The 24,420-nt window shown below is 44.4% G+C and overlaps 1 pseudogene; it reads right to left on the bottom strand.

The window, feature by feature from the left end:
- Positions 1–994: 994 nt before the first annotated feature.
- The window catches only part of LOC106725108, a 29,293-nt pseudogene continuing 5,867 nt past the window's right edge, over positions 995–24,420 (bottom strand).

Below are 24,420 nucleotides of genomic sequence, written 5' to 3'. Positions count from 1 at the left end.
TGCAAGCCCCTCAGAGAGAAAGCTGCCCTCGGGTTCCGACCCATGCCAGACAGTCCCTCTTCTCCCGTATGAGTCTGGGTCCCTAGAGACTCGCCCGGAACTGGAGCTCAGAGCCTGAGACTCCCTCCCGATTGAAAACGACAACCGCGCACTCAGCCGCCAGCCCTCTCCACATGCACTCCGCACCTTAGTATTTTACTTCCGCACTGCGCCTCCTCTGAGTCTCGGTATGCTTTTCTCTTTCCTTCTAGTTGTAGTTCGTCGACTCAGCCAGCCTTCCTTTGGTTCTGGATGATGTCCGCTTCGTCTTTTAGTTGTATTTTTGAAGTGGTTGTTTGAGGCAAACTCCGGCGGTGTTTGCCTATGCCGCCATCTTGGTTTCCTCCCAAGCCTGGCATTCTTGCAGGGTTGCTCAAACGATCATTTCATAACAGAAATGTCCTGGGATCTAAGATTCCAAGTTTTTTTTTTTCTGGATGGTGTCTTCCCATTCCAGCAGCGCTCTCCAGGATTCATGAGGGCCTCTGATGCTTGGTGACCCAAGATAACCTGTGTTGCTGAGGCTGCGCCTTCTGTTCTGGGAACTTAACCTTTTCTGGCACTTAAATAGCTAGCTTCAAGGTCCTGGGGTTTCAGACCAGGGCCATGCAGCATGTCTGGAAGGAATGTGGGGAGGACCCTCGCCCCCCTGCCTGGGTGGGCAGAGCAAAGATTCCTCATTGTCATTTGGTTTGTTGTCATTCAAGGACATTTTAAAAAATATTTATTTCTGACTCTAAAAGCAGTACATTTAAGGAATTGAAACAATGCCGATTTATAAACTAGAAAATAAAACTCCTACCACTTTCCATAAAAATCAGTTATTAGAAAACTTTTAAAGGGAAAAAATAAAATCAGTTATTAAGTGTTTCTTTTTCCTATCCTTGTGTATAGTGTATTTTACAGAAAACTTCAGGATGCCAGAGTTGGGGGTGGTATCAATTTCTGGAGGTTCTTAGTTCTTGAGTGTCTCTCCTTCTGGAATGGTCTCCATGATCCAGGGGCTCGAACACTTCTGCACCTCGTTCTTCCACTGCCCATCCCACTGGAAAGGGCAGAAGACTGGAGGGAGGCGGGAGGCCCTCCCAGCCTTGTCTTCCCTTCAGCAAATCTGGCCACCTGCAAAGGTTTCATTAGTTTGAATGACTTACATAGTTCTTTTAGGAGGATTTTATTTACAATATACAAATTAAATCTATTACCAGATTGTAGGTACAAAATAGCCATTTACATGCAATAAACATTAACATTTCAAGAAAAAAAGATTTTAAACATATTACCAAAACACTACTAACATAGTATACCACAAAAGTTGTAGGAAATAACAAAAATCTGCAAATAACCGGTTTACTTCTAAGATATTTTTTCCCTCTGGCTCTTTTTGTTCATCAGTTTATGTTCTTCACATTCCACAAATGAGTGTGATACTTCTCTTTCTCTGACTGACTCATTTAACATAATGCTCTCCAGCTCCATCCATGCTGTTGCGAATGGTAAGAGTTCCTTTTTTTTTTTACAGCAGTATAGTATTCCATTGTGTAGATGTACCACAGCATTTTTATTTCTGATGGTTGCCTTTCAGCTCTAGCCCACAAGCATTAATTCATCTGGTACAACTCAGCTAACGGGGAGTTAGGGGTTCAGGGTGTAGGATTTCCACTGAACCTTGCTGCAAAGGTTACACAGTGCAAGTCTCGCCAGCTGCTTATGTTTCAAGAACTGTTTATTACTGGCCTTATTTTTTTAACTGCCACATTGTAGATCCTTTCCTGTCATTTTGGTGTAGTTTGGAGATGGAATGGAGATCATATGTCTGTTCTTTGCCATGTTGCCTCCAAACTGCAAAGCACAGGAGGGGACTATTCATGCCTCAAAGATCAAACTAAGACAAGGCAAGATTCGGGAACAGAAAGTAAAAACTGCTGCTGAGGTATGAGGCTAGTACTAATTACTCTGGATTTGGGCCTGATACTCATGGTAATTTTGGGCCTACTTGATGGAAGTCCCAACTCCCCGTTGCCCTGTCCTGCCAGAGTAAGGTTTCTGCAGAGCCGTTGAGCTGTTGAAACTTCAAGCTAGAATCAGCCTTTGAGACTCCAGTTGGCTCCAGCTGCGGCTCCCAGGCCTCTCTGCTCCTGTTTTTATTTTTTAATGCTTTGATTTTTAAAAAAAGGTTTTTATTGATTTTTAGAAAGAAAGGAGGGAGAGGGAGAGTTAAAAACATTGATGAAAGAGAAAACATTGGTTGGCTGCTCCTGCATGCCATACTTATCTGGGGACCAAGCCCACAACCCAGGCATGTGCCCAGACTCAGAATCAAACCTTTGACCTCTTGGTGCATGGGATGATGCTCAACCAACAGCCACACCAGCCAGGTTCCTTGGAATTGATTGCATCATGAGCCCGCAGTTGTGCTAGGAGGTCGTGTGGGGAGGCAGGCAGCCTGCCCCGGCATGTATTTGGGGGCAGAAAAAGTGGCAGAATGAAGGGTACAGAAAAAGGACCCTTGGGATGAGAAGAGGAGGAGCCAGTGAGCAAATAGGTGATGCAGGAAGCCCCACTCCCTTCTGTGAAGCTGACCTGGGCCTGCTCAGCAAATGCCCTGTCCCAGAAGAAATCCCAACTGGGTGTTCAAGAGGGAAACGTTCTGCTGGGAAGGCAGAGGCCTGGGGCTGAGCCCCCTGGGCTTTGGGAGGGGCGCTCTGTCTCCCAGGAGACACTGTCCGCAGGGCCTCTTACCATAGCTCATCAGGCTAATGAGAGCTCTGGCCTCTCCCACTCCACCTCTGTAATTTGCTCACTGCCTTTGCCCTCTAATTTTATTGCCACCTCAGCAGTTTCCCAAGACCTGGGGGCTCATTTTCAGTGGAAGTCCCCTCCCTGGGTTAATGAAAGGGGCTGCTTTCCTGCAGCTAGCCAGCTCTCCTGGGGGTGGGGAGGGAGAACAGCTTCTTTGCAGAGCCCTACAAGGGGTGGGACAATTGTTGGCAAATGTTTTAGAGTAGGAGGCAAACCCTTTTTTTCACCAAGTGCCACTCTAGGTACTTTTTCAGACACTTTATAGCCAGCTCTCCTGGGGGTGGGGAGGGAGAACAGCTTTGCAGAGCCCTACAAGGGGTGGGACAATCTGTTGGCAAGTGTTTTAGAGTAGGAGGCAAACCCTTCTTTTCACCAAGTGCCACTCTAGGTACTTTTTCAGACATTTTTAGAAACTTCACAGTAAAGAGGCAGAGGACAGACCACAAGAGGAGGAGCAAGCAGGACACCTGGGTGCCCAATGTCCAGCTCGAGGTGGTAGCCTCTCCGGTGTCACTGCCTTGTGTGGAGTTAATGTCTCTGTTCAAGTTCCTCTGGCCTTGTTTCCCCATGGACTGTGGCTACTGTAGGAAAGGCTATGTTTTGGAATTATCCAGGCCTTGCAGGCGCTGGTTCCTATCTCAGTCATGGACAGATTCCTGAAGCTCACGCATTCCCACATTTGTAGAGTTGGTGGCAGGGGGGTATCCTGAACACAAAAGGAGGGTGTAGTTGGTGATGCTTTTGTCCCCCTGCACCTAAGGCATTTGGAAAAGCAGTCCCACCTAAGATGAGAACAGTTCAGACTTCTTCTAGGGGCTGTGAGGACCAAGAGAAGCAGTCCATGCAAAGCCTTCATGCTCACCACAGAGTAAGTCCTCAATAAAGTGTCACATCATTGGTCCCTGCCTCTCTGTGGGCTGTGCACACTGTAGACTTAATGTTTGTTCCATTGGATTGGAGCCATTTACCTAAGGGCTAATTCTAGTCTGCCAAAGAGTTCATATCTTAAGTGTCTACAGCGTGACCGGAGGTGATAGGTTGTGGCTTTATATGGCAGGCAGGCAGGCTGATCCTGCAGCAGCCTAGACCTTGCTCTCCCTGAACCTGGAACTGTCCTCCAAAAGACCGCATTTGCACAGGTGCCTTTGCCGCAACCCTTAGCCAGGTGGGCTGGGAAATTAAGTGCCCAGCCTAAAAGTGAGTCAACAACACAAGTCCTCTCACTCAGAGCCACTCTTTGATCTCTGTGCCCTGTAGATTCCTTGGTTTACACAATGCTTTATCAGTTGTCCCTAGGGCCCTGGCCACTAAGGGCACCTGCCGCTCCTTCCCAAACACACACACACACACTGACCCTACCCCAGGACCTGCCTCTGGCCCAGGGCATGTCTGCCTGTAGGGGCCACTGCCAGCCCAGGAATACTCTCAGGTAGTGCCCAGCAAGGGACAGGAGCTGGAGGGATGAATAGAGGTGGGTTACACACAGCCTGTTTAATGACCCCATCTCACTTCCACACCCCCTGCTCCCGCTTCTTGGGGCCACCTCCCAAATAAAACCCTTATGCCCAAATCCTCAAATTGGTTCGCGCTTGGAGGAGCTTTAACTAAGGCAAACATTATTGAGCAGTCAGCAGTAGACTCCAGAGACTTGCACTCCGTGTTTTTTCTCCCAAATTATCAAAAATCTCCCCAGCGTCCCTGGAAGGGAGGGAGGGCAGCAGGGAGGTGGAGGTGCAGATGGGAGCACCTTTTTGCCCACACCCTGAGTCTCCCGATTCCCTATCAAGACACAGCCTCTGACTTCTCATCTGAAAAATAGCGGTGGGAGTATCCCCACTGGTGGATCCAGGGAAAGGAGGATTCAGTAGATAAGTGTGAAAGTCCCTTTTACACTTTAAAGGGATTATTCAAATGTAAGGACCACCAGGATTCAGGGGAATGAGGGCCCAGAGCAAGGCAGGCAGATGGTGGGATGCCTGGAATGAATCTACCAAGTGGTGGTCCATGACCAGCTGGCCAGGGATCACTAGGGTGTGAAATGAACTCATTTATTCATTCCACAAACGGCTAAACCCCTCTAGGTGCCAGGCACCGGGGAAAGCAGTAAACAGAATGGGCAGTCCTTGCTCTCATGGAGCTTATTCTGTGGGACAAGAGAGACAATAAACAAATTAGTAGATACATAAAGAGGTAAGGTGAGGAATGCTTTGGGGAGATGTATATCACAAGAGCAAATGGGAGTGGAGGTGTTATTTTTATATAGACCATCCAGGGATGGCCTGACTGAGCAGAGACCTGGGAGCAGTGAGGGAAAAAGGCATATGGATATTTGGGGGAAGAGGATTCCAGGCTGAGGAAATAGTGAGGACAAAGGTCGTGAGGTAGGAACATTTTAGTGTGTGTATTAGTTACATAACAAATTACCCCAACACTTAGTAGGTTAAAATATCAGTTATTTATTTAAAAATATTTTTATTGATTTCAGAGAGAAAGGGAGAGTGAGAGTGAAATAGAAACATCAATGATGATCGGCTGCCTCCTGCATGCCCCACACTGGGGATCGAGCCCGGAACCTGGGCATATGCCCTGACCAGAAATTGAACCATGACCTCCTCCTGGTTCATAGGTCAACGTTCAACCACCGAACCATGCCAAACCCTTTTTTTCACCAAGTGCCACTCTAGGTACTTTTTCAGACACTTTAAGAAACTTCACAGTAAAGAGGCAGAGGACAGACCACAAGAGGAGGAGCAAGCAGGACACCTGGGTGCCCAATGTCCAGCTCGAGGTGGTAGCCTCTCCGGTGTCACTGCCTTGTGTGGAGTTAATGTCTCTGTTCAAGTTCCTCTGGCCTTGTTTCCCCATGGACTGTGGCTCCTGTAGGAAAGGCCATGTTTTGGAATCATCCAGGACTTGCAGGTGCTGGTTCCTATCTCAGTCCATGGACAGATTCCTGAAGCTCACGCATTCCCACATTTGTAGAGTTGGCAGGGGAGCGGGAGTACCCTGAACACAAAAGGAGGGTGTAGTTGGTGATGCTTTCGCCCCCCTGCACTTAAGAGGCATTTGGAATAGCAGTCCCACCTAAGATGAGAACAGTTCAGACTGCTTCTAGGGGCTGTGAGGACCAAGGGAAGCAGTCCATGCAAAGCCTTCATGCTCACCACAGAGTAAGTCCTCAATAAAGTGTCACATCATTGGTCCCTGCCTCTGGGCTGTGCACACTGTAGACTTAATGTTTGTTCCATTGGGTTGGAGCCATTTACCTAAGGGCTAATTCTAGGAGTTCCATCTCTGCCAAAGAGTTCATATCTCAAGTGTCTACAGCGTGACCGGAGGTGATAGGTTGTGCTAGGAACTAATTCTAAATTAAAACATGGTTAAAATTTCTGGGAAACTATACACATTGTTTAATGTGTTGTTTAAATTTATAGTATATGGAAAGATTATTATTCATAACCTTATTGATAAGTAGCATAAGCACCTTATAATTGTGGCTTATAATATATTCAGTATATTATGCTAAAAATTACTAAATATTTAGTATTTTTTAATTAAAAAATCAGTGTGTTGGTTGATGGTCTATGCATTATTGTGGAGTAAATGAGAATTAATTCTTCATTTGAAATCTCAACAAGGCTGCCTTACCTTCTTAAAAATGTTATCTATGTTTTGTTTTTAAATAATTCTATTAACTTTTTGTAGCTTTCATATTTTACATTGTTGAGATTAATCAATCATGGTTTATAATACTGATGTACAGTTTGTGATCAGGAGACCTTAAGGTCCCTGACTTACCCAAATTCCAGTCCTTATTCTCTTATTTCTAGAACAAACGACAATTAGACTTTCTTTATGATAGCATAATTAAGCTATCTAACATGCATTTTTAAAACATAATTTTAATGTTTTTAAAATGATTTGAAATATATATATATAGCCAAAACCGGTTTGGCTCAGTTGATAGAGCGTCGGCTGCGGACTGAAAGGTCCCAGGTTCGATTCCGGTCAAGGGCATGTACCTGGGTTGCGGGCACATCACCAGTTGGAGATGTGCAGGAGGCAGCTGATCGATGTTTCTCTCTCATCGATGTTTCTAACTCTCTATCTCTCTCCCTTCCTCTCTGTAAAAAATCAATAAAATATATTTAAAAAAATATATATATATATATTTCAAACCAAACCAAAAGACAGGACCCAGAGGTGATAATGCTGAAATTTCCTTCCAGCCTTTTTTCCTGCACATTAACTGTGAACCTCTACCTCCCACCCCAAATCTCTCTCTATTTCTCAAATAAAATACTTTTTTTCAGGTGGTTTCTTCTTTTTTTAAGATGTTATTTTTAAAGAGTAGTTTTAGGTTCACAGCAAATGTAAGGGGAAGGTACGGTTGATGGTATCTTCTTTATCCCCCAGGGGAATAATGTAGAAGAACGAATTGTTCATAAGTAGGTCAACTTTATTGTTTAAAGTATTACATTTCCCCCATTGACCTCCTCCACCCTGCACCCACCCCTCCCCAGGCCTTCATCGCACTGTTGTCTGTGTCCATGGGTTATGCATATATGCATACAAGTTCTTTGGTTAATCTCTTCCGGGGGTCAGATTTAGATGGACCTAAACACCAGAGTGAGGATTCTTTTTTAAAATTCTATTTTTATTGATTTCAGAGAGGAAGGGAGAAGGAGAGAGATAGAAACATGAATGATGAGAGAGAATCATTGATTGGCTGCCTCCTCCACACCCCACACTGGGGACCGAGCCTGCAACCTGGGCATGTGCCTTGACTGGGAACCGAACCATGACCTCCTGCTTCATAGGCCGACGCTCAACTACTGAGCTATGCTGACTGGGCCAGAGTGAGGATTCAGAGGCAGGTAATGGGGAACTATTGAGGGTTTGAATAGAGGAGTGGTCCACGTGTGATAAATAACAGGTACCCATGCTGGGCAGGTAGCTGGCAAGGGAGAAGTTGGGGAAATTACCTGAGCTGTACCGGAACCAACGTCCAAGAGACCGGAAGAAGAGGCTGACAACTCCAGGATTAGAATTTATTCTGTTCAAAGGGGAACTTTTGGACAGAAGCTGAGTCTTGGGCAGCAGCAAGACAGTGAATCCCTGAACAAAAAGTGGAGGGGGCTTGATATACTGGTATACAGCCTCCAGGAACACGGGCAGCTTGCAGCCATGCGGTACGTGCTTGTTAAGAACTATATGTCCCAAGTGGTAAACAATGTAATGGGCCTACTTCTCTATGCAAGAACATTCCTTTCAGGTGATATGGACCCACCCCTCCCAGGTGAACTGGTGGACACTGAGAGCAGCCTGCTTCTTTTTTTTTTTTTTTTAAATGTATTTTTATTGATTTCAGAGAGGAAGGGAGAGGGATAGTAAGATAGAAACATTAATGATGAGAGAGAATTATTTATCGGCTGCCTCCTGATTGCACCCTACTGGGGATCGAGCCTGCAACCCGGGCATGTGCCCTTGACTGGAATCAAACCTGGGACCCTTCAGTCCACAGGCTGATGCTCTACCCACTGAGCAAAACCATCTAGGGCGAGAAGCCTGCTTCTTAAGATGGTGTTGGTCCCGCCAAGCACTAGAAACCATTTTGGCTAACAGGGGTCTGAAATTCTGGGCAAAGGGAGTGGGAGTCCTGGGCCAGGGATGTGCCGAGTGAGGGAAGTGGAGCTTGAGTGGTTCGTGGGGGATGTGAATGCCATCTGCAAACCCTTTAAGGGCCCTCAGGCGAACAAAGGACGGGGTTGTGATGGGTAGGAGAGACAGGGGGACAGGATTGACAGCCCTCGGGAGGGGTGAGCCCCTTGTGAGGTGGAGTGGGCTGGTTGGACATGTGCTAGGTTTTGCTGACTCAGCTACCTCCCTCCTTTGGGTAGAACCCCTGATATTTCTGTGGGCACCTCTCTCCCAGCCCTGCCTTTCTGGGGTTGCTGACCCCACCCTCTGCTTTCAGGTGTGGGTGGCCAGAACTCTGAGGTCTGGCCCAGGAAAGCCTTCTCCCGCTCAGGCCTTAGGCCTGCAGCAGGAACCTGGCTCCATCAGGGACTTCTGCTGGGGCCATTGGTTTGGGAACACGCTCTCAGGCTGTTAGAGCTGCCAGGGGGTGACGTGGTGCTGCCGAGAACCCAGATGGCATTGCTCCAGCACCTGTGTCCACGTGCCAGGCACCATGCTGCTTTGGGGCACTTGAGGGTCGGTGGGTAGTAACAATCCAGTGGGGCCAGTGCCAGGAGAGAGAGAGGCCCAGGGGCCGGACTGGAGGTGGGGGCCAGGGAAGCCTTCCTGTAGGAAGGAATTGAGATTCCAAGTGTGGCCCAGAGGGGTGATCTGGAGGGAAGAGTGTTCCCATCCACAGGCACAGAGGCAGGTCTGCCGGCAGTGTTCTGCGAGACTGGAGAGGCGGAAGCCAGGACACTGGAGCTCTCCTCACTCCCTGTGTAGCCAAAGAAAGGCGCATGCCCTCACTGGGCCTCAGCTTATTCTCATTTGTCTGGGACTCACACCTGGACAGAATCACCGGAAGGTGCTAAAAATGCACATTTTGGGGCTTCCTTCCTGATTGTCTCAAGTGGGATATGTGATGTGTGTGGCCCAGAAATGTACATATTTACCCAGCACGTCAGGGGCCTCTGATGAGAGCCCTGTACCCCCACACTTTGAGAAGCTCTCCCCGAGAATGCCAGCAGGTGACTGGACCAGGAGATCCACCAGGCATCTGCTGAAGCAGGAGTTACCCCAGGACCTCCCAACCTGGCACTGGTCAGACTGAGGGTGCTGCCTTTGGGCCACACACCTTTGCCAAACACAAGGTGCTGAGACCCTGGCGTTGCTCACCATCCTGCTGGCTTGACTCCAAGTACCCCAGGGTCCGTGAGAGAGGCCTCTCCAAGGCCCTTGAAGAGGCGATTCCCTGGAACCGGTTCTAGGCCATGCTCTCTCTCTGGCCTCTGCCACCTGGCCTTGTGCTACTCCTCACCTTTGTCAATATTTATTTCTTGCCTGGCCTCAGTCTGGTATTTGCTTGAAAAAGCAGGAACAGACATGGCAGCCTTGCCTCCTTGTTTTGCACTCTGCTTCCTGGCATTTCTGCGCAGGCTGCCTTGTTTTCTGCAAGTGGCTCACCCTACAGCCCTGCCTCTGCCCGGCTCCAGCACAGAGCCCAAGGCCTGAGAGCTTTCTCGTGTCACTCTTGACTCCACTTTCCCTCGGAGGCACCTTGAACCTGTCCTCTGGCTCCGCACACAGCTTATCTGGCCTCCAGGCCTAGAATTGAGGTCCTGAGTTAGAATCAGAACATTCTAAATGTTCCAAAGATACTCCTGGCTACTCAGCAACACTGGCTCCTGATCCAATTTTGAATAAGTCACCAAGAGGTTGTGGTGGAAGGTCATGTTGTTTGAAACAGATGTGCACATCATTTTCTTTCTTTTTAAAAAAAATTATTTTACTTTTTCTATCACCATGTATCCCTTCTATGGCCTCTGAATATCATTCTTTATGAAGTCAGACCCTGGTGTTGGCTGATGCAACAGAATGGGCCTGGGAGACCCGACTCAGGCAGGGAGCTATTAATGCTGTTGGTAAATGTGATCAGCCTCAGACAGGTAGGTCACAAGACATTTTTTCTGCCAAATCTATTCAGATGGGACCTTGTAATTTTTGCCTCCTTCGAACCTCAGCAGCACGTTTCAGAGAGAGAGAATGCCTCGGCCCTGACCTCCCCATTCCCACATTTCAAAGTATTTTGAGATCAGTTGTCTGAGTTTTGAGCATTCCTCAGGTCAGTGCAAGTGTGGTGAGTGTTCCTGTTCTAATAAAGACACTGCTAACAAAGTTGGACGTTTGCTGCTGTTTCTTTAACTTTTTATTTTGAACTACAGTTAGAAAAATAGTGGCAAAAAGAATTAGTAAGTGTAGGAAAGTTGGAAGAATAGTACAGAGTTTCCCTATATCCCTCCCCTACCTCCCCAACCTCACAAAACCATAGCACCATGATGAAAGCCAGGGCATTAGCCTCAATACAACACCCGTAATCCAACTAAAGACCCTGTGAGAACCTCCGTGCTTTCCCAGGAATGTCCTTCTCCTGCTCCAGGAAGGCATTCAGGATCCCCCATTCGCATTCACTTGTTTTTCTTTCTCTGGTGTCCAGCTGTCTGCAATAGTTCCTGGGTCATTCCTAGCCTTTCAGGACCTGGATACACATGAAGAGTGTTGATCAGTGACTCCTGCCAGGGATGTGCCCACAACCCAGGTACATGCCCTTGACCGGAATCGAACCCGGGACCCCTCAGTCCGCAGGCCGACGCTCTATCCACTGAGCCAAACCGGTTAGGGCTGCTGCTGTTTCTTTAACTTTTTATTTTGAACTACAGTTAGAAAAATAGTGGCAAAAAGAATTAGTAAGTGTAGGAAAGTTGGAAGAATAGTACAGTTTCCCTATATCCCTCCCCTACCTCCCCAACCTCACAAAACCATAGCACCATGATGAAAGCCAGGGCATTAGCCTCAATACAACACCCATAATCCAACTAAAGACCCTGTGAGAACCTCGGTGCTTTCCCAGGAATGTCCTTCTGCTCCAGGAAGGCATTCAGGATCCCACATTCGCATTCACTTGTTTTTCTTTCTCTGGTGTCCAGCTGTCTGCAATAGTTCCTGGGTCATTCCTAGCCTTTCAGGACCTGGATACACATGAAGAGTGTTGATCAGTGACTTTGCTGAACATTCCCCAGTTCAGGCCTGTCTGGGTCTCCTCATGACCGGGGTGGAGGTCGTGCATCCCAGGCAAGGACATCACAGATGTGGATATCTACCCTCCACACAAACATCTTCAGAGAGATAACTTAAGGGTAAGCAACTCCCTTTTCTCCTCAAGCCTTCCATAGATTCTAGCATCTGTCAGCAGATCTTACCTGCAACAGTCACCTCTGTGCTGTTTGCCTAAAGCTGATTTTTCCCTTCCCTCTTTCCTTCCATATTTATTGACTGGATTCCCATTGCAAGAAAGAGCTGTCACTTCTGCTCCATTAATTTATTTAATCAAGTAGTTATATAAATATGGACTCATGTATATTTTATTCTATGGGTTATAATCTAATACTATTATTAATTTATTTTACTGAAAATATTATTTTAACCCTGGTCATTAGGAGGTTCTGTGTTCGTTGTTTCTTTTTTGTTTGTCTGTTAATCCTCACCTGAGGATATTTCCATTAATTTTTTTTTTTTTTTTTTTAGATAAAGTGGGAAGGAGAGAGGGAGGGAGAAGGAGAGAAACATCGGTGTGAGAGAGACACATCTATTGGTTGCCTCCTGCATGCACCCCAACTGGGGCGGGGGATTGAACCTGCAACTCAGGTACGTGCCCTTGACCAGGAATAGAACTCGTGACCCTTCAGTGCATGGGCCAATGTTCTAACCGCTGAGCCACACCAGTGGGCTCCTGGGTTCTTTCAACAAGCCCCCATCTTTTTCTGCTTTCACACAAATTCCAGAATTTGCCACTGGCCTCACTCAGCTAATTGTTAGATATCCTTTTTGAGTTCTGCATAGATTATGAGTTCCTGAGGCCACAGACCAACTCTTCAGTATGCCAGATTATGCCCCAAACATATTCCTTAGTTGATTGGTGTGCTGGCAGAGCTGGTTCTTTGGGAGAAATTCCCACTATTTGGAAGTTAGAAGTTGTGATTGTTGTGCTGGGAGCTGGTAAGACCAGGTAGAACCCAAGTAGGCACCAACGCTACTGTCTTTTACAGGTTATGTTCCTTCTACCTGAAAGTCTCCACAGTGAACACCTGGAGTTCAAAAGCTCCAGAATACCCAACTCCTATTGACCTGTAGCTCCCTTTGCCTGGCACACAGAAGGGTGCCAAGATTTCATGATGATAACTTTGACCTTTGACCAAGCTTTACCTGATTTTACCAACAACTGAGAAAGTTGGGACATTTCTTAGTTTGGGTTCCCCCAGAAACTGACCTTATTATAAGTCTACTAGAGGCCCGATGCACAAAGGTTCGTGCAAAAATGGGCCTTCCTTTCCCTGGCTGCTGGCACTGCCTTCGCTCCGGCCCGGAGCTGCCTTCCTGCCTTCATTCTGGCCTGGAGTCGCCTTTCCACCTTCCCACGCTGCCCAGAGGCCCAGAGTGGCTGGGGCGGTGTGGAACGCCTGCATCGTCACCATGGTGACAACGCAAGTGTCTCGCCCCGCCCTGGCCACTGGGCGCTGGTGTATGCAAATTAACCTGCCATCGTTGCTGGGTTAATTTGCATACACACTCCTGATTGGCTCGTGGGTGTAGCCGGGTTAATTTGCATACACACTCCTGGTTGGCTGGTGGGTGTAGCCAAGGTACAGTCAATTTGCATCTTTCTCTTTTATTAGTGTAGACAAGTGCAAGTACTTTCTATGGGAAGTGATCTCAGTGGGGAATGGAGAAGTGAGACAGAGGATGGAGGTCAGCCATGATTGCGTTATTATACTATCAAGCACATCATACCTATGTACAGTTGGAGCCTGGTCCTGCTGGAGAACCCTGGGCGAGAGTGTGGAACATGTGCCTAAGAGTTCTGCCCCTCAGGAGCTGGGGTGTTTATGTACCAACTCCAATTAGTTTGTGGTTGAGGGCTGCTCCTGGGCATGTTAATTCTCTATCTCTTCTAAGCACACAGGCAGGGTGGGCTCTTGCCGCTAGAGCAAGGGGCTCAGAAATAGGGAGGGTCTACAGGATATAGGGAAAGGCATATCCACATTTTACAGATGAAGAAACTGAGGTTCAGAGAAGCTAAGTGACTTTCCTGAGGTCTAGAAATGGTACTGAGAGCTGGCACTTGAGGCGATGAATTTAAGGAAGGACTGTGTTAGATGGTCCTCTGAAATCTTCTCCCTTTGCCTCTGCATCTTATGGCAGGTTCTTCCTCCGTTGCCTGCTCGCTGGCCTGAAAATGACCTCCAGGCTTGGCAGGGAGTGTATTTGCACAAGGCACACCCCAGCAAAATGAGTGATGGTTTGGCCTAATGTCTTGTAGTTGCAAGTTCATTGTTTGAGTTGGATGGGGCCAAGCCCCTGTATTATTTCAGGAGGCTTGAGTTATGTCAACCCCACCAATAAGCAGTGTTGAAAGATTAGGCAAATAGGTGGAAGAAACTCCTGGCTTCTTGTTTGCTTACACTGTTGGGCTGACAGAGAATTTGTTTATCTCCGACACCAGGTTCCTCTGGGCTGCACGTGGTGTATCCCAGTATCTCACTGAGCCCTGTCCTCTCCTGAACTTCCAGACATAGTTGTTGGTTCTTTTTCTGACTACCCCCTCCCCACAGCCTCTCACACATTCCCAGCCTGCTCCCCTGGTTAGCCTTTGGACCTGGGCTATCCTTAGGAGTCTGGAGAGGGAATCTTGTGCCAGGAGACCTGGGCTCTGCCAACAAATAAATGGGTGTGTGAGACAGATGTACTTGCCCAGCCTCAGTTTCCCACAGAAGGAATGGAATATTTAAAGAGGAAATTCCTTTTGCCTGGTCATCTCCCCAGACAGCCCGGAATGCCAGAGCAGATGAAATTACCAAAGGATTGTCACATCCCAGGGCCTGACTGACTTCCTGGGCTCCAAGAAACATTAAAACAGTTTGCAAGCATGTAAAAAAGAAGTTCCACCTCACCGGTGTTCAGGAACATGTGAATTCAAACAAGATACTAGTGGGGGTGGGGATGGGGGAGTGTCTAGCCCCGTGGGGGCAAATTGACACTATCTGTCACAACAAAAAAGCCCACGTCCTATACCCCAGAGAATCACTTCTTTTTCTTCTTTTTTTAAATATATATTTTCATTGATTTCAGAGAGGACGGGAGAGGGAAAGAGATAGAAACATCAATGATGAGAGAGGCTGCCTCCGGCACACCCCCTCCTGGGTATTGAGCCCTGACCAGGAATCGAGCCGTGACCTCCTGGTTCATAGAGCAACGCTCATCCTCTGAGCCACACAGCCGGGTGAGAATCACTGCTTTAAATCTGCGGCAGAGAGTGCCTGGCACAGATGCACAAGCATGCAGGTCCGCGTGAGGCTGTTCACCAGAGCAGCACTTCTCCACACCACGGCAGGCTCAGTCTTGATTTCCAATCTGTTGCAAACCTGTACATTCTTACTAAAATTCATTACTAGAGAAATGAAAATTTTAAAACCGAAACTTTCAAAACACAAGCCCCCGATTTTTATTGTGAAATCTGACAAAACATTACTCTGGCCAGTTGCTGTAAAGGGTCCTCAGTGTTCACCCCAGTGTCTGTTCTCCTCTCATCATGGGCTGTTGACAGCTCACGGGCCGCACTAGGCGTGCAACCACTACTGTGCTGTGTTGCTTGCAAAACAAAACAAAACACTGGAAAGAGCCTAAATATTTACCAATTGGAGAATGTGCACATAGACATATCATGTCCATACTATAAAATGCGTGTACTAGTGAAGAATCAAATGGGAGGTTTGTAAATCCTGACCTAGAAGGGTGGCTGAGAGACATTGAGTGGGAGAAAAGAACAAAAACATACAAGCTGCTAAAGGATAGTTTTCTCGTGTGTTAAAGGTGGAAAAAAAAATCCACAAAACATTATATATTTCCTATCTATATATATAAAAGCCTAAGCGACCAAACAACTGAACAACCAGAATGACCGGAATGACTGGTCAACCAGTCACTATGATGCGCACTGACCACCAGGGGGCAGATGCTCAATGCAGGAGCTGCCTCCTGGTGGTCAGTGTGCTCCCACAGCAGGAGCGCTGCTCAGCTGACTGACCTGTCCTGGTGGCCCACCAGCCCAGCGGTAGCCACTCACTCCATCAGTAGTCCTGCAGGTCCAATCTCTGGAGAATGGGCCAGGCACTGATGGACCAGCACCACGGGCATGATCTGAAAACGCCCCCAGCCTCTTGGAAATCGGCCTCGGGCACCGCAGCTGCTTCCCCTCCCTAGACCCTCTGCAAGGAAGAAAGGATATAAAAGTGGCCACCAGGTGGCTCCTGACAACTGGACCGCAGCTGCTTCCCCTCCCTAGACCCTCTGCAAGGAAGAAAGGATATAAAAGTGGCCGCCAGGTGGCTCCTGACAACTGGCGCGAATGTCAGCTGGACGGATCTGGATCCCGAGCCAGCAAGGGCATTGCACAGCCCACCGAGAGGGCTGATCGCGTTCTGGCCCCCCACCCTCGGAACCCCACCCGTGCATTCATTCATGCACAGGGCCTCTAGTCTGTGTATAAATATGTATAAACATATATAGAAAAGATACTGGAAATGCTATTGAGAATGGCAATAGTTTCATTTTTTATGGAAAGACGGCATTCAAATAATACGTGTATAATAAAAAAAAAACACTCACACTAACATCTAAGCAAGGTTGATCTAAGGCAGGTAAAGCCTCTCCCTAGTTCTCAGGTTTCATTGGAAACCGAATTTTTGCTGCCTCCCAACCAAGGGACACACCACACACTGCCACGTAGGTGAAATATGGATTAAAGTTTAGACGAACAATCCGTATCAAGGACAAACTCACGGGAAAAAGGAAGACACCTTGGCCCCAGTTGTGGCCTGAGAGGCTGGGAGGGGGCCTGGCTGGTTGGTTGATAGCATATGAGCCCCCCATGAGGTGGCCAGAGGCAGAATAATGAATCTGGATTTTAGATTCAACCACAGAGTAAAATTCTAGGACCTGAGTTCTGAGGTGAAGGTAGATTGAACACAGGTATTTAGTCTTGGCTCCTTCCTGAATCCTGGTTCAAGTGATGGTCAAGGGAGACAGAACCCTACAAAGATGAAGAGAACGAGGCTGGAAGACAGGTGAAGGAATGTTAATGAACTTAGCAGAAGAAACACTGGCATCCTCAGTGGGTAGTGAGAAGGGGAAGCTGCAGGACTTTCAGGACAGAGCCCCCAAAGCCCTTTTGTTCTCTCCTCTCTGGGTTCTTTGACTCTACAGTTCTGACATTCATGCTGATTTACCTTGATATGAATCTTGTAATATGGAAAGTTACTTCCTTTGATTCTGTTAGGTTTATTGTATAATTTCCTTGATCTTTTCCTCTGTTCTTTTCCTGGAACTCTTTCTGGCTGGATGTCAGACCACCTGAATTCATACTGTATTTTTCTTTCCTAGTTTCCATGTTATCATTTTTTGTTGCTGATCTACTTTTGAACAATGTCATGGCCTTTATCTTCTGAATGCTTCTATTGGATTTTTAAAAATTAAACTTTTAATTTTGTAGATGCACATATAAGAAACAATACAGAGAGATCTTATTTACCCTTTACCCTCCTCCTAGTTGTAACATCTTGCAAAGCTATAGGACAATATTACAGTCAGGATATTGACATGGATGCAGTTAAGATACAGACACTTTGGTCACCACAGGGATCTTTCACGGTGCCTTATCACAGCCACACTTGCTTGCCTCCTGAGCGGTTCCCTCTCACTTATTTCTATAATTTTGTCATTTCAACAATGGACTCAGAAATGGAATCACACAGTATGTGACCTTCTGTGATTAGCTTTTTTTCACTCAGCATAATTCTTCGAGATTCATACAGGTTTTTGCTTGTATTGATAGTTCATTCCTGTTTATTGCTGAGAAGTATATTCCATGTTACTGATGTACTACCATTTCTTTAACTATTTGCCACTTAGAGAAATTTAGTTTGTTTCCAGTTTTTTGGCTATCTATATATATAAAAGCCTAATATGCAAAGTGTCCCCCTCAGGAGTTCAACCAACTGGGAGATCGATTGACTAGGAGATTGATATGCACTGACCACTGGGAGTGGTGTGGAATGAAGGGAGGCTCTGGCTGGCAGCCAGGGAAGGGAGGCCCCAGCTGGCAGCCAGCAGCCGCTAGGGACCCTACCTGAGCACGAATTTTGTGCACTGGGCCTCTAGTTACAAATAAAGCTGCTATAAACATTCATGTACAAGTTTGAATGTAAGTTCTCATATACTGAGATAATTGCCCAGGAGTGCAATTGCTAGGTCATATGAGAGTTGCATGTTTAGTTTTTTTAAAAAAATATATTTTATTGATTTTTTACAGAGAGGAAGGGAGAGGGATAGAGAGTCAGAAACACCGATGAGAGAGAAACATCGATCAGCTGCCTCCTGCACACCCCCTACTGGGGATGTGCCCGCAACCAAGGTACATGCCCTTGACCGGAATCGAACCTGGGACCCTTCAGTCCACAGGCCGATGCTCTATACACCGAGCCACACCGGTTAGGGCATGTTTAGTTTTTTTTAAGACCCTGCCAAACCAATGTATGAGGGATTCATTGTCTCCAGACCCTTGCCAGCATTTGGTATTACCAGTTATGTATTTTAGAAATTCTGATAATCATCTCATAGTGGTTTCAATTTGTATTCTCCTGATGACCAATAATGTTGAGCATCTTTTCATATGATTATGTACTATTGGTATATCCTCTTCAGAAATGTCTCTTCGTGTCTTTTGCCATTTTCTAATTGGATTGTTTGTTTTCCTACTGTTGAGTTTATATATATATTGATTTCAGAGAGGAAGGGAGAGGGACATAAAAACATCAATGATGAGAGAGCTCTATCTACTGAGCCAAACCAGCTAGGTCCCTACTGTTGAGTTTTGAGGGTTCATTATATAGTCTAGAGATACTAGTTCTTTGTTGGATAAATGGTTTGCAAATATTTTCTCCCAGACTATAGCTCATCTTTTCATCCGCTTAAGAGGGCCTTCCACAGAGCAAAAGTTTTTAATTTTGATGAATACAGTTTACTAGTACTGATACTCCTTTTATGCATAATGCTTTTGGTATCAAGTATAAACCCTAGACCCCAGAGATTTTCTTCTCTGCTTATGTGGGGGCTAAAAAAATTAATACTTTTCCTTCTGTCTTCTAAATTTTTCTAGCTGGTTTAATAATTAAATTTACAGAGACAGATTAACAGGAGAAAATTAAAGTTTTAGTTCATACGCACGGGGAGTTCACAGAAGCATGAAATTCCAAAGACAGTGAAGCAACATTGGGTATATTTGTTATTTGTGGACAAAGGAGAAGCGGTGAATGGGGCATTAGATTTCAGAAGTGAGAATGGGCGATTTACAGGTAGTTGAGGAAGAACAGAACATACACGGCAGGAAAATTCTTTCTAGGCAACTCAGAAACAATGAGACATAGGGAGTATCCAGCTAACAGACCTCTGACTGAAGCCCTCTTATTTACATACTTAATTCAAATTAGGTGAAGAATATCCTAAAATTTCCTTCCTGAAGCAGGTTTGTCCGTCTGAATCCCTTGGGCAGGAAAGGGAGGAGGGTCGAAGGTTCTTCTGAGTCTTGTTTCTTAATAAACAACTTAAAACCAATATCCCAAAGAGGCAACTTCAGGGTGGCAAAACTTCAGTTCCCTTCACTTATTTTTTAACCTTTTGTAGTTTTACATTTAAGTTCATGATCTATTTAGAGTTAAATTTTATATTAAGTCTGAGGTTTAGGTTGATGTTCATTTTTTTTTTTTTTTGTCTATGGATGTCCAATTTCTCCAGTACCACTTGTTTGAAAAGGCTCTCTTTCCTTCCTTAGATCAACTTGGCACCATTGTAAAAAATCAGTCTGGCCCAGCTGGTGTGGCTCAGTTGGTTGAGCATTACCCCATGTACCAAGAGGTTGCCGATTAGATTCCCAGTCAGGGCACATGCCTGGGGTGTAGGCTAGATCCCCAGTAGGGGGCGTGCAGGAGGCAGCCAATTGATGTTTCTATCTCTCCCTTCCTCTTTTTCTAACGTCAATAAAAACGTATTTTTATAAATTAGTCTGATCAGTCTTTGTGCACCTATTTTTGAGTTCTCTATTCTGTTCCATTGACCAATAATCCATCCCTCCACCATTACCACCCAGCCTTGGTTATTCTAGTGTTATAGTAAGTTTTGAAATCTGATAAGCTAATTTCTCCCTCTTTCTCTTTCTCAAAATTATTTTAGATATTCTATATCAATTTGTGGAGAATTGACATCTTTACTATGGGGTCTTCTAATCCATGAACATATTATATCTCTACATTTGTTTAGATCAGCTTTGATTTCTTTCATCAGCATTTTGTAGTTTCAGCATACAGATCTTGTACAGCTATGCATATGCCTGCTTTATTTTATTTTATTTTTTATATTTTATTGATTTTTTACAGAGAGGAAGGGAGAGGGATAGAGAGTTAGAAACATCGATGAGAAAGAAACATCGATCAGCTGCCTCCTGCACACCCGCTACTGGGGATGTGCCTGCAACCAAGGTACATGCCCTTGACTGGAATTGAACCCGGGACCCTTCAGTCCACAGGCCAATGCTCTAAACACTGAGCCAAACCGGTCAGGGCTATTTTTTTTGTGTCCAATTGTAACTATTGATTTTTAATTTTGGTGTCCACTGTTCATTACTAATTATAGAAATACAATGGATTTTTATATGTTTAACTGGTATCCTGAGACCTTGTTGAACTCACTTATTAGTTCTTGGATTTTTCAGATCCCTTGGGATTTCCTACATAGACAATTATGTCATCTGCAAATAGCGACAGTTGAATTTCTTCCTTTCTAGTCATATGCTTTTATTCCTTTCCTTTTTGATTGTCTGTTTTTGCCTTATTGCACTGGTTAGAACTTATTGAATTAAGAGCCATGAGAGCCTTGACTTGTCTTTTTCCTGATTGTGTTATTGTTGTAATTAGCTAGTTATTAATAATAGAAAAGGAGCAAAGAAAAGGTCAGACATTATAAACATGGCCATTTGAGCAGCTTCACCAGGAAGCTACAACTTTACATTCCCAGGTGAACCACCGGCCCAACAAAGGGGAGATGAACACATGTGCAGTGAAGTTGGGGTAAAGTAAAAAAGGTGCCTGTCAGTCTAGCCTGAAATAAAGATAACCAAAGAGCCGCATGTGGCTCGTGAGCCGCGGTTTGCCAACCACTGGTCTAGCCTGAAATAAAGATAATTGGCTAAAGAAGGCAGAACCATTGCAAACTCACAAAAATTTAGAAATACATAATTCCCCAGACAAAGGAGTTTGCTCTTGGTGCTTTTGGCTCTCTGTTCCTCTGGTTTTGTTTCTGCTTTCTTATGTTTGCCTGTGTTCCCTCCATAGCTATGTGTTTGTAGAAGCTTCATGGCTCATGGCCATGTGGACCCCATACGCAATGGACTGATGGACTACAGCTCGGAACACAAACTCAGCTAGCCCGATGCTGGACTGAAGGGTGCAAATGTGGAGCAGAAACTCTGGGAAATGGCTTTAATCCTAGCTCTGCTGAAAGCAATGGGCCTTTTCCTTGGCAGAATGTAGAAAAATGGGACCTTGGAAACTAAGGGATTTGATTTCACAGAAATAAAGCTCTCTACAATATCTCATCCTCCCGTGCAAATCTAAAAAAATTTCTTTTCTTATGGCATCGCAAAAATCCCCATTCCACTAGCAAAGTTGGGGACACTAAGAACTCTCCATTGATAACAATTTTATGGGAAAAACATTCAGTATTTGCCATTAAGTTTAACATAACTGATAGATTTTTTGGTAGGTACAACTTATCTAGTTAAGTAAGTTTTCCTCTATTATTTTTCTCAGAGTTTATTTTTAAAATCATGAATGGATATTGAATTTTGTCAAATGCTTTTTCTGCCTTGATTGATATGATCATGTGATTTTCTTTTAAATAGTGTTACTATTGATAGATTTTAAAAACTACCAAATTAGCTGTGCATTAACATATTTTTATTTAAATAAACCCTATTTGGTCATTGCTGATATTTTGATAAGTGTTGTTGCATCTGAATATTAAATATATTTTTACTGATTTTAGAGAGGAAGGGAGAGGGATAGAGAGATAGAAACATCAATGATGAGAGAGAATCATTGGTTGGCTGCCTCCTGCACGCCCCCTACTGGGGATCAAGCCCACAACCCAGGCATGTGCCCTTGACCGGAATCAAACCTGGGACCCTTCAGTCTGCAGGCCGATGCTCTATCCACTGAGCCAAACCGGCTAGGGCTTGGTCTATAGTCTTTTGTTTTGTTTATTATTTGTTTGTTATTTTCATTCAATTCAATAAATATGTTAAAATTCCCTTGGGACTTTCTCTTTGATTAGTGGATTATTTGGAAGTGTGTTATTTATTTTCCAAGTATTTGGAGATTTTCCTGTTATTTTTCTGTTCTTGATTTCCATTTCCATTTCATTGTAGTCAGAGAACACACTTGGTGATTTTAATTCCTTTAATTTGTTTGGTTTGTTTTATGGCTCAGTATATGGTCTATCTTAGCATATATTCTGTTTCCACTTGAAAAGAATGTGTATTCTGCTATTGGCAAGTAGAATGTTTTATACATGTCAATTAGATTCTGTTGTTTGATGGTGGTGTTGAGTTATTTTATATCCTTGTGATTTTCTGTTTAGTTGTTTTTTCAACTGTTTTGAGAAGGATGTTGAATGTGCCAGCTCTAATTGTGGATTTATCCTTTAAGTTCTGTCAGTTTTACGTTATATTATTTTTTAGCTCTGCTGTTCGGTGCATGCACATTTAAGATTGCTGGCGAATTGACTCTTTTATCATTATATAATGTCCTTTTCTGTCTTTGGTAATATTCTTTGCCCTGGAATCTACTTTATCTAATATTAATATAGCCACTCCTGCTTTACTTTGATTGGGGTATGCATGATATATCTGTTTCCACTCTTTTACAATCTGCCTATATCATAGTTGAAGTGAGTTTCTTGTATACAGCATATAGTAGGGTCACATTTCCTAGTTCACTCTACCAATCTCTGTTTTTTAATTGGTATATTTAGACCATTTACATTTAATATTATTATTGATTTATTTATAGTATTTTCGAGTGTATCTCTCTGAATAGATTGTTTTGGTAGTTGCCTATTCTTCCTTAGGAACTTTCATTGAAGGGACATTTGTTCCTTCATGCTAGAAACACAATGACAACAACAACAATAATTATGGTTTCTTTTCTACCTTCTGCCATGTGCCTGGCTCTCTATAATTGATCTCCAATCCTATAAACCAAGCATTATTATTTCAATTTTATGATGTGAAAATTAAGGAGACTCAGAGTACTAGAGTAATTTGTTCAGGTCTACACAGTAAGAATCTATTTGCCACCAGGCTCCAAGTTGTTCTAACACAGTTAAAAGCAGCTGTAGCCTGTGGGATTTGTTTTGAGATAGTCTTTTTAGTTAATACCTAGGCTATTCTCCATTTATAATGAAGGCTCTTGTCTACCTTGGGGGAGATGTACTCTTCCTTCTCTCACTTTTCTTTTTCTCAGTTATGTTTCTGGAGACTGCCTGCATCATGGGTTCTGGAAAATAAGGAAGTTTTCAGCAGCAAAGAATCTGCAGCTATTAGGTGGCAGTATAGCATCCAATGATTCTAAAAACACCATGAGATGATCTGTCCTAACTTTGGACACATCATTGCTCTCAAGGGAAAGTTAGTGCTGCTATTTTCTCCCTACCAATTAAAACAGACTCATTCATGATGGGTAGATCTTGTGGTCAATCATTTATTTAAATTTAAACTCTAGCCTAAAGAGATAAATCTTTTCAACCCTGTCAGAATTTCCTTTGTCTATCTCAGCTGCCCACTATTATAATCACACCCTGGACTTTGTCATTACTAGAAATCACATCAGAGCTGAAATCTTGTTTTCAAACATTTTACCTCTCTGACAACTATTTATCCTCCTGGCTCACTTGTTGGAAATTTTCCCATTTCCAGAAACCTATTACTTCATCAAGACTTCTAATAGCTTTTCACTATCATTACTTTTCTTCCTTCCCTCAGTAGGTTTATCATTATAATCCCTGTATTAGTTAGTCTTTGCTGCAGTAATAAATCTCAGTGGCTTATACAACAAAGCTTACTTCTTACCAATAGTTTTCTTGGCTTAAAAAAAAAAGCAACACATGGACTTTAATATTACAGAATTTGGCTTTTATTAATGAGCTTACACATAAACAAAGCTACTCTTTGCTCATCTGTCCTAACCTATGAAGTATGGCACCAACAGACCCCCTTCCATAGCTTTTTACTATGTAATCAGATGACTCCTCCCCTCAAAACATGGTAAAAAAAAAGTTTTCACCCAGAGGAATGCTAACCAGAAATATTAAATTCTAAAGTTTCAGCAGATGCAACACCAGAAATAGGTTATGGACAGCTCTTACTTAAGTCTTTTACCTAAATAGTATAATAGAAAGTTATGGTGTTAGCCAAAAGAACACACAGGTTTCCCACTGAACTTTGTTCTAATGGGTTTCAATGTTCTGTGACAGCTTTTGGCCAAGTTGTTTTTATTAAAAAGTACTGATTTTAAAAACTAACTTAAAAACTGCCACACAAAAACCCCAGATGGTCCACCAAACATTCTCCTTTCGTTCTTTTTTTTAAATTAAATCTTTATTGTTCAGATTATTACATTGGTTCCTCTTTTCCCCCCCATAACTCCCCTCCACCCAGTTCCCACCCCACCCTCTGCCCTC

This window comes from Myotis brandtii, unplaced genomic scaffold, assembly GCF_000412655.1.
Source record: "Myotis brandtii unplaced genomic scaffold, ASM41265v1 scaffold137, whole genome shotgun sequence".
Lineage (NCBI taxonomy): Eukaryota > Metazoa > Chordata > Mammalia > Chiroptera > Vespertilionidae > Myotis > Myotis brandtii.
This window is presented reverse-complemented; position numbering and strand designations above follow the sequence as displayed.